The sequence below is a fragment of the Jaculus jaculus genome, chromosome 10 (assembly GCF_020740685.1).
Source record: "Jaculus jaculus isolate mJacJac1 chromosome 10, mJacJac1.mat.Y.cur, whole genome shotgun sequence".
NCBI lineage: Eukaryota > Metazoa > Chordata > Mammalia > Rodentia > Dipodidae > Jaculus > Jaculus jaculus.
The window spans coordinates 40729783-40739225 of NC_059111.1; the positions used below are offsets into that span (position 1 = coordinate 40729783).

Below are 9443 nucleotides of genomic sequence, written 5' to 3' on the forward strand. Positions count from 1 at the left end.
GTTATGTTTGTTATGGAAGAAACCAATTACTCTCTGATTAGATTTAAGGTTCTTTCTATGGAAGGGAATTCATGCCTGGTAAAACCTAGTCAAAAGCCTATGATAAGCTGGGTGTGGTGGCGCACACCTTTAATCCCAGCACTCGGGAGGCAGAGGTAGGAGGATCACCATGAGTACAAGGCCACCCTGACACCACAATAGTGAATTCCAAATTAGCGTGAGCTAGAGTGGACCCTACCTGGAAAAAAATTTTTTTTAAGCCTATGATGAGGCAGGCATGGTGGCACATGCCTTTAATCCCAGCACTGGGGAGGCAGAGATAACAGGATCACTGTGAGTTCAAGGCCAGCCTGAGACTACACAATGAATTCCAGGTCAGCTTCGGCTAGAATGAAACCTTACCTCAAAAATCCCAAAATTTTTAAAAAGCCTATGATGTGCATACTTTGGCAGCACATATACTAAAATTGGAACAATACAGAAAAGATTTGCATGACCCTGTGCAAGGCTGACATTTTGTGAAGCATTCCATATTTTTAAGAGCCACAGAATGAGTAGGAATACCCTGAGGCATGGTTCCCAGAAACCTCACAGGGACTGACTGAGGCCTTTGTGACCCCACAGTGAATACTATAACCCCACTGAGGAGGGCCTCCAGGGTAACAGGAGCTGGGGTGAGGGAATAAAAGAGAATCACCTGTTATAATTAATATAAAATAAGAATTAAAGCCGGGCGTGGTGGCGCACGCCTTTAATCCCAGCACTTGGGAGGCAGAGGTAGGAGGATCACTGTGAGTTCGAGGCCACCCTGAGACTCCATAGTGAATTCCAGGTCAGCCTGGGCTAGAGTGAAACCTTACCTTGAAAAACCAAAAACAAAAAAAAAAAAAAAAGAAGAAGAAGAAGAATTAAGGGCTGGAGAGAGATGGATGAACAAGGTCGCACATGTGTCTGGAGTTCATTTGCAGTGGTTTGAAGATCTGACATGCCCATTCTTCCTCTCTTTCTCTGGTTTGAAGGTCATAAGCCCTAAAGAGGAACTACTCTTTTGTTTGGCTAAAATATATTATGCCCTCTAAATATTTAAGTTCATGTCCATATATTAATGCTATTCTCACTTTTTTAAACTATTTTTTTATTTATTTTATTTGAGAAAGAAGCAGAAGGAATTGTTCCTGGGTCCTTTGGTTTTACAGGCAAGCATCTTATCCACTAAGCTGTCTCTCCAGCCCTTTATTTTTTATTTTTTATTTTTATTTATTTATTTGAGAGCAACAGACAAAGAGAAAGAGGTAGATAGAAAGAGAGAGAGGATGGGCACTCTAGGGCCTCCAGCCACTGCAAACAAATTCCAGATGCATGTGTCCCCTTGTGCATCTAGCTAACATGGGTCCTAGGGAATCAAACCTCAAACCGGGGTCCTTAGGCTTCACAGGCAAGTGCTTAACCACTAAGCTGTCTCTCCAGCCCCTCCAGCCCTTTTTAGAAAAAAAAGAAAAAAAAAACTATTTTTTTTTAATTTTATTTGAGAAAGAGAAAGAAAGAGGCAGAGAAGGGGAGAATATTCTCACTTTTGGTTAGAGAAGCTTCTCTTTTCAGATGGCAGTGATCACTGGGGAGGCTCAAAATTTATTTATCAAAAAGAAGTGACAGTGGAATTTTTCATCACTGAATGATATCTCCATCACATCCTCCAATACTCAGAAACCATTGTGGAGATGTATGTTGCAGTCAGGTTCACATTGCTGGCAGAAATCACCTGACCAAGAGCAGCTTTGGGGAAAAAAAAAAAGTTTATTTTTGGCTTATAAACTCGAGGGGAAATTCCATGATGGCAGGGGAAAATGATGGCATGAACAGAGGGTGTACATCATACCCTAGCCAGCATAAGGTAGACAATAGCAACAGGATGTGTGCCAAATTCTGGCAGGAGAACATTGGCTATAATACCCATAAGCCTGCCCCCAACAATACACTGCCTCTAGGAGGTATTAATTCCCAAATCTCCATCAGCTGGGGAGACTAGCATTCAGAACACCTAAGTTTATGAGGGACACCTAAATCAAACCACCAAAATGTGGCAGAAAGAATGTTAAAGCCAAAGAATGGGGAGGAGTGTTTTGGAATACTGTCTTCCAGACACAATGGCCATTGCATTCATGACCCCCTAGTGGCTATAGCTACCTGCACAAGAACTGCGTAATATGAGGGCAAATCAAAAATAATGATGTCAAAATAGAACAGGGAATAGTTGGAAAGAAGGGATTCAGGGCTGAAGAGATGGCTTAGCAGTTAAGGTACTTGCCTGAAAAGCCTAAGGACCCAGCTTCAATTTCCCAGTACCCACATAAGCCAGATGCACAAGGTGGAACATGCATCTGGTATTTATTTGCAGTGCCTAGAGGCTCTGGCATGCCCATTCTAGCTGCCTCTCTTTCTCTGTGTGTCTGTCTTTCTCAAATAATTTTTTTTTTAAAGAGGAAGGGGTTCAGTGGAGGGGAGACAGGGACAGAGAACAAAAGATGGTCTGGGGAGAGGATTATGATCAAAGTACATGTGGAGATTGTTAATACAATGTAAAAAAAAAAAAAAAAAAAACTAGCCAGGATAGTGGTGCATGCCTTTAATCCAGAATTTGGGAGGCAGAGGTAGATGGATTGCTGTGAGTTCAAGTCCAGCCTAAGACTACATAGTGAATTCCAGCTCAGCCTGGGCTAGACAGCAAGACCGTACCTCAACCAAAAAAAGAAAAAAAGCTATCAAGGGCTGGAGAAAGGGCTCAGCAGTCTATGGTTATACCACCCTGAATGCACCCAATCTCATTTAATTTCAAAAGCTAAGCAGGGTCAGACCTAGTTAGCACTTGGATGGGAGAGGGATCAGCAGTTAAGGAGCTTGCCTGCAAAGCCTAATAACCCAGGTTCAAATCTCTAGTACCCACATAAAGCCAAATGCACAAAATGGTGTGTGCATAAGGAGTTCATTTGCAGTGGCTGGAGGTCCTTCTCTCTCCCTGTCTTTCTTTCTCTCTCTCTCTCCCCTTACAAATAAATAAAACTATATTTAAAATAAATAAATAAACTGCCAACCAGCATAGACCCTTCCCTCATTAAGTTGCTTTGGTCAGGTATTTCATCACAGTGACAAGAAAAGTAGCTAACACAGCCACTTGAACAGCAGCACTTATCTCTACCTGTTTGTTGAAGGTGGGTGCCATGTGACCCACAGCTTGAGAAATTCTCACCGCCATGTCTTCCCCCATCATGATGAGATATCCCTTCAAACTGTGAGTGAAAATAATCCCTTCCTTCTTTAAGCTACTTTTGTTTGTTTGCTTGTTTGAAGTAGGGTCTTCCTCTAGCCCAGGCTGACCTGGTACTCACTTTTTAGTCCCAGGCTGCCCTTGAACTCGCACAGTAATCATCCTACCTCTGCCTTCTGAGTGCTGGGACCAAAGGTGTATACCACCATGCCTGGCTTGTTAAGCTACTTTTGTCAGGTATTTTGTTATAAATGAGTAATGTAACTAATATAGAAAACGGGTGCCAAGGAGTGGGACTGCTGCTGTAATCAACCTGACCATGTGGTTTCTAGGCCTTATGGAAGAGCTTGAAGTTGCTGGTTAGATAAGGTCAAAAGTACTGTAAATAGACCATAATGGGATATTCTGGTTGAAGGACCAGCACCCAAGGCTGTCCTTAACCTCCACATATACATGTCATGCTGTGGAGATCTCTCTCTCTCTCTCTCTCTCTCTCTCTCTCTCTCTCTCTCACACACACACACACACACACACACAGAGAGAGAGAGAGAGAGAGAGAGAGAGAGAGAGAACCTGAAAAGCAGATATAACTGTAACTATAGAGGCACTAAAAGATGGGCTCCCCATTTCAAAAATAATAATGAGCACAAAAGGTCAGGTCAGCACTGGTACAACAGTGAGTGACTTCAGTGACCCATTCTGTGTGTTCACTCTGCTGACAGTTTCCGTGGCTGTAGAGAGAAACTCTAATTTTGGGTTGGAGAGATGGCTTAGCAATTAAAGGCACTTGCTTGCAAAGTCTGACAACCTGGGTTCAATTTCCCAGTACCCATGTAAAGCCAGATGCACAAAGTAGTACATGCATCTGGCGTTTTTGCAGGGCAAGAGGTCCTGACATATTCATATTCTCTCTCTATGTCTTAAATGAATAAATAAAATATCTTAAATAAAGAAACTCTAGCCAGACATATGATGGTACATGCCTTTAGTCCCAGCACTGGAGAAACAGGTAGGAGGATCACTGTGAGTTTGAGGACAACCTGAGACTACATAGTGAATTCCAGGTCTGCCTAGGCTAGAGTGAAACCATACCTCAAAAAATTGAAAAACAGAAAGAAACTCTAATTTTGTGCAGATCCATTTGTTTATTCTTGAAACTATCTCCCATGCTACTAGACTTCTGGGCAGAAAGTTCTTGCCTATACCTATAAACTTGAAGTGCATCCCCTATATTTTTCTCTAGAAGTTTCAGTGTTTCTGATTTTTAAATTAAAGTCTTTGGTCCATTTTTTGTTTGTTTGTTTGTTGTTTTTCAAGTTGAGGTCTCACTGTAGCCTAGGCTGACCTGGAATTCACTATGGACCCTCAAGGTGGCCTCCTTCTGCCTCTGCTTCCTAAGTGCTAGAATTAAAGGGATGCACCACCACGCCCAGCTCTTTGATCCATTTTGAACTGATTTAGGGTTCCTGTATAAGATCCCAATTTAAGCTGGGAGTGGTGGCACACGCCTTTAATCCCAGCACTCAGGAGGCAAAGGTAGGAGGATCACCGTGAGTTCGAGGCCACCCTGAGACTCCATAGTGAATTCCAGGTCAGCCTGGGCTATAGTGAGACCCTACCTCAAAAAACCAAAAAAAAAAAAAAAAAAAAAAAAAAAAAAAAAAGATCTCAATTTGTTCTGACAGTTATGCCTTTGTATATGAGTGAGCTTTTTTTTTTTTTTTTCCTCATAGGTTTTAGTTGTTTCTTTACTTTGTATGTTGACTTTTTTTTTTTTTTTTTTTTTTTGGCTTTTCGAGGTAGGGTCTCACTCTAGCTCAGGCTGACCTGGAATTCACTATGGGACATTTGACTTGGATCTGTCATGGAGAAATTTTCCTCTGGTTGAGCATTTTTGGGATTTTAAATGTCTCATGTTTGGATGTCAACTTCTTTCTGTAGGTTTCTGAAATTTTCTGCTATGACATTAATTTTTCTATAATCTTTGTTTTATCTCAGCTTTTTCTTTTTTTTTTTTTTTAGAGATTGGGTCTCACTCTAGCCCAGGCTGACCTGGAATTCACTCTGTAGTCTCATGGTGGCCTTGAACTCATGGTGATCCTCCTACCTCTGCCTTCCAAGTGCTGGGATTAAAGGCATGTGCCGTCACACCCAGCTTCTTCTTTATTTGTAACTCCATTCTAAGGTTAATTCTAAGGTTTGAGCTCTTGAGTGTACCCCAGGTTTCTTGGAAATGTTGCCTGTACTCCTCAGGTTTTTTTTTCTTTATAAAAATGTCTATGGGTGGGCCTGGAGAAGGCTCAGCAGTTAAGGCACTTGCCTGCAAAACCTAATACCCAATTCCTCAGTACCCATGCAAAGCCAGAGGCACAAAGTGGTGCATGCATCTGGAATTCCTTGCACACCCATTCTCTTTCTGTCTGTCTGTCTGTCTGTCTCTCTCTCTCTGTCTTTCTCTCTCTCGTTATAAATAAAGAAAAATTTATTGTTTTAAAGTCTGTGTGCTTCCACCATGGGACCCAGAAGGGTGATGTGGCTGGAGCTCAGCCAACCTCACTGTGTCTGCTATTTTTTTCTCTCTCTCTCTCTTTCTCTTTTCATTGTTGTTGTTTTTCGAGGTAGGGTCTCACTCTAGCACAGGCTGACCTGCAATTAACTATGTAGTTTCAGGGTGGCCTCAAACTCACAATGATCCTCCTACCTCTGCCTCCCTGAGTTCTGGGATTAAAGGCGTGCGCCACCACACCCAGTTTATGTCCACCATTTTCAGTTTTCAGAGTCTGTTGAGCATCATCTTACTGCTTGATGTGTTCATGCACTGATACCCAATCCTTGGCACCCCGCATCCTGGACAGAAGTTAAACTGGATTGTTGGGGATATTTTGGAACTGTGCCAGAAATGGTGAATCAAAAAGTCCTTATGTCACAGTGTGCTGTTTAGTGACGGCCTTCAGCATATTCTTCACGCAGTAGCTTAGAAAAAGTGACACTTGCATTTCCATCAGATTTCACTGTAAGCAAGGACTTGCCTGTAGAAATAATGGGAAGAATGGTTAACCCATTTATCTCTGAACATTTTATGTTATTAGACTGTATAATTAATGGTCTGTATAATTAAGATGCAACCATTTAATACACAGAGTTTACAGTAACAATCAACTTCAATACTGTTACTCAATATTACATTCTGCAAATATTGTTCTGTTTTGAAGTAAGGTAGCTTCAAGGCACATAGTATAAAACAAAATTGGTAAATTACTCTATTCCTTCCATTTGGGACTTGGAAATGATACATCACTACAGAATGGCTAGCCTCTTTATTGAGAAAAATTATTTTTCTTGTTGTGGATTGCATTTATATTATTAATTTTGCTTTTCACCTTACCACACTGCTTTGATTCTTAACCAGAATACCTCTACTCTTAGGGAATTCCGTAATTTATTTCAGGTGTTTAAAATAAGCCAGGCGCAGTCTCTCCGCTTCCGCAGCACAGCGCACGTCGCAGCCTCCTGACCGCTCGCCTGCTCTCGGGACCATGGCCAACCTGGAGCACACCTTCATCGCCATCAAACCGGAAAGCGTGCAGCGTGGCCTGGTGGACGAGATCATCAAGCGTTTCGAGCAAAAAGGATTCTGCCTGGTGGCTATGAAGTTCCTCCAGGCATCCGAAGACCACCTGAAGCAGCACTACAGTGACCTGAAAGACCGTCCTTTCTTCCCGGGGCTGGTGAAATACATGAACTCAGGGCCTGTGGTGGCCATGGTCTGGGAGGGGCTGAATGTGGTGAAAACTGGTCGAGTAATGCTTGGGGACACTAATCCAGCTGATTCTAAAACAGGCACCATTCGAGGGGGTTTCTGCATTTAAGTTGGCAGGAACATCATTCATCGCAGTAATTCAGGGAAAAGTGCTGAAAAAGAGATCAGCCTATGGTTTAAGCCAGAAGAATTGGTTGATTACAACAAGTCTTGTGCTCATGACTGGGTCTATGAGTAGAGGTGGACAAAAGAAGGTCCCCTTTAGCATTGCCTGGTGAGTCCTTGGACACACAGCTCTTCATTCCACTGACCAGACGTGATAGGATGCACCATTCATTTCTAAAGCATATCCAATAAAGTACCCTTGGAACTAGAAAAATAAAAATAAAATAAAATAAGCCAGGCATGGTGGCACATGCCTTTAATCCCAGCACTTAGGAGGCTGAGGTGGTAGAATCAGCATGAATTCAAGGCCAGCCTAGATCTACAGAGTAAGTTCCAGGTCATCCTGGGCTGGAGCAAGACCCTATCTCAATAAACCAAAAAAAAAAAAAGTTTGAAACAAGCCTATGCAATTCTTAAGTACCCAGATAAATGAGATGACTTATAAGTAGAACTGGGAAAATGTTCAAACTTAACATATGAATAAGGCCTCTGGTTAGTTGACTGTAGACACGTGATTTAAGGGAGGTTTGCAACTGGGTGAACTAGTGAACTAGCGAACACATAGTCTGAGCTTATTTTACTGTTTAATCATTAATGAAAAAGAAACTTAAACATGTAATATGAGCTCTGACCACTTGGGAACTTCCAGCTGTGGGTGAGTTTTTCCCTCTGTTGGGCCTGGGCTGGCTTGGCCCAGGCTCAGGCTTAGGCCCAGGCCCAGCTGGGAGGGCCCCCTAGTCCTTACTCTCTGCATGGGTTCTTTATCTCCTCCAGATCCCCACATAGCAGGAGCTCCTTGAGCTTTCTTTTTTCTTTTATTTCCATGCTTTTCCCCCCAGATCTGCATCTGGTCACATGGACTCCTGAGCCACACATGGCCCACATGGGCTTTAGGGCTCCATGCTATGTACTTCCCTTCTCCTCACTTTATCTCCCCTTACCTCCCAGCCTTCCCTTTTCCACACTCCTTTGTAAAATCTGAATAAAATGTGGTATTTTAAAAATCATTTTATTGAATCTGGAATTGCCAATTCTTTCTCTCTCAAACCTTATAGTGGCAAGGCTAAGCTGGCTGTTGATGGGTTGGTCAGTGTCTCAGACACTGGCAAGGAGGATCCCTTCTCGGGGACAGATTGAATGTTGGAGAAAATGGATCTGAAGGAGTTTGATTTTGATCCCCTGTTTCATATGGGTGACTTGGAAACCATGCCAGATGAGCTTTTGGATACTCTTGATGACACATGTGATCTATTTGCCCCCCGAGTCCAAGAGACTGATAAGGAGCCTCCCCAGACAGGTAACCCAATTGGCCATCTCCCAAAAAGTTCAACAAAAGTCGACCAGGTTACTCCCTTTGCTTTCTTGAAACCTCTTTCCTTTTCCCCAGGGGTCCTGTCTTCCACTCCAGATCATTCCTTTAGTTTAGAACTAGGCAGTGAAGTTGATATTTCTGAAGGAGTTAGGAAGCTTGACACCACGGTTTACATTTCCATCACCCCTCAGTGCGTAGAGGAGGAAGACACCCCCTCAGATAATGACAGTGGCATCTGTATGAGCCCTGAGTCCCACCCTGGCTCTCCCCAGCACAGTCCCTTTACCTCTGGGGGATTTCCAAGTAGTTTGCCATCTCCAAGTGTTCCCCGTGAGTCTACCCGTCCCAAACCTTATGATCCTCCTGGGGAGATGGCAGCAAAAATCAAGGTTGAAAAGTTGGATAAGAAACTTTAAAAAATGGAGCAAAATAAGACTGCAGCCACTAGGTACCACCAGAAAAAGAGGGCAGAGCAGGAGGCCCTTACTGGGGAGTGTAAAGAGCTAGAAAAAAAAGAACAAAGCTCTGAAAGGGAAGGCAGATTCTATGGCCAAAGAGATCCAGTATCTGATAGAAGAGGTCCGAAAGGCAAGGGGGAAGAAGAGAGTCCCCTAGCTGGGTGGTCCAGAGTGCTTTGTGCTTGTACATAGGAGTCTTGGGCTAATGCTTGTGTTGTAATAAATTATTTTGTAGTGAAAGTACAATAGTAATTTTAAAAAAGAAAGAAAGAAAGGAAGGAAGGAAGGAAGGAAGGAAGGAAGGAAGGAAGGAAGGAAGGAAGGAAGGAAGGAAGGAAGGAAAGAGGGTCATTGAGTTTGCAACACGGTCTTGTGTTCTGGAATGACCATGGGCAGTGTGAAGCAGGTTTGCTGGATGCCTGCGCGGAGACCCAAGGGAGCTGTGAGGATTAACGGTGGGTTGCAGTAGAGACCCAGTGGAGATGT

The 9443-nt window shown here is 43.0% G+C and overlaps 3 pseudogenes; all 3 read left to right on the forward strand.

Annotated features, from left to right (window-relative positions):
- Positions 1-437: 437 nt before the first annotated feature.
- LOC123464214 lies at positions 438-538 on the forward strand (annotated as a pseudogene).
- Positions 539-6770: 6232 nt separating this feature from the next.
- LOC101605133 lies at positions 6771-7260 on the forward strand (annotated as a pseudogene).
- Positions 7261-7621: 361 nt separating this feature from the next.
- Positions 7622-9200, forward strand: LOC123463952 (annotated as a pseudogene).
- The last annotated feature ends 243 nt before the right edge of the window (positions 9201-9443 follow it).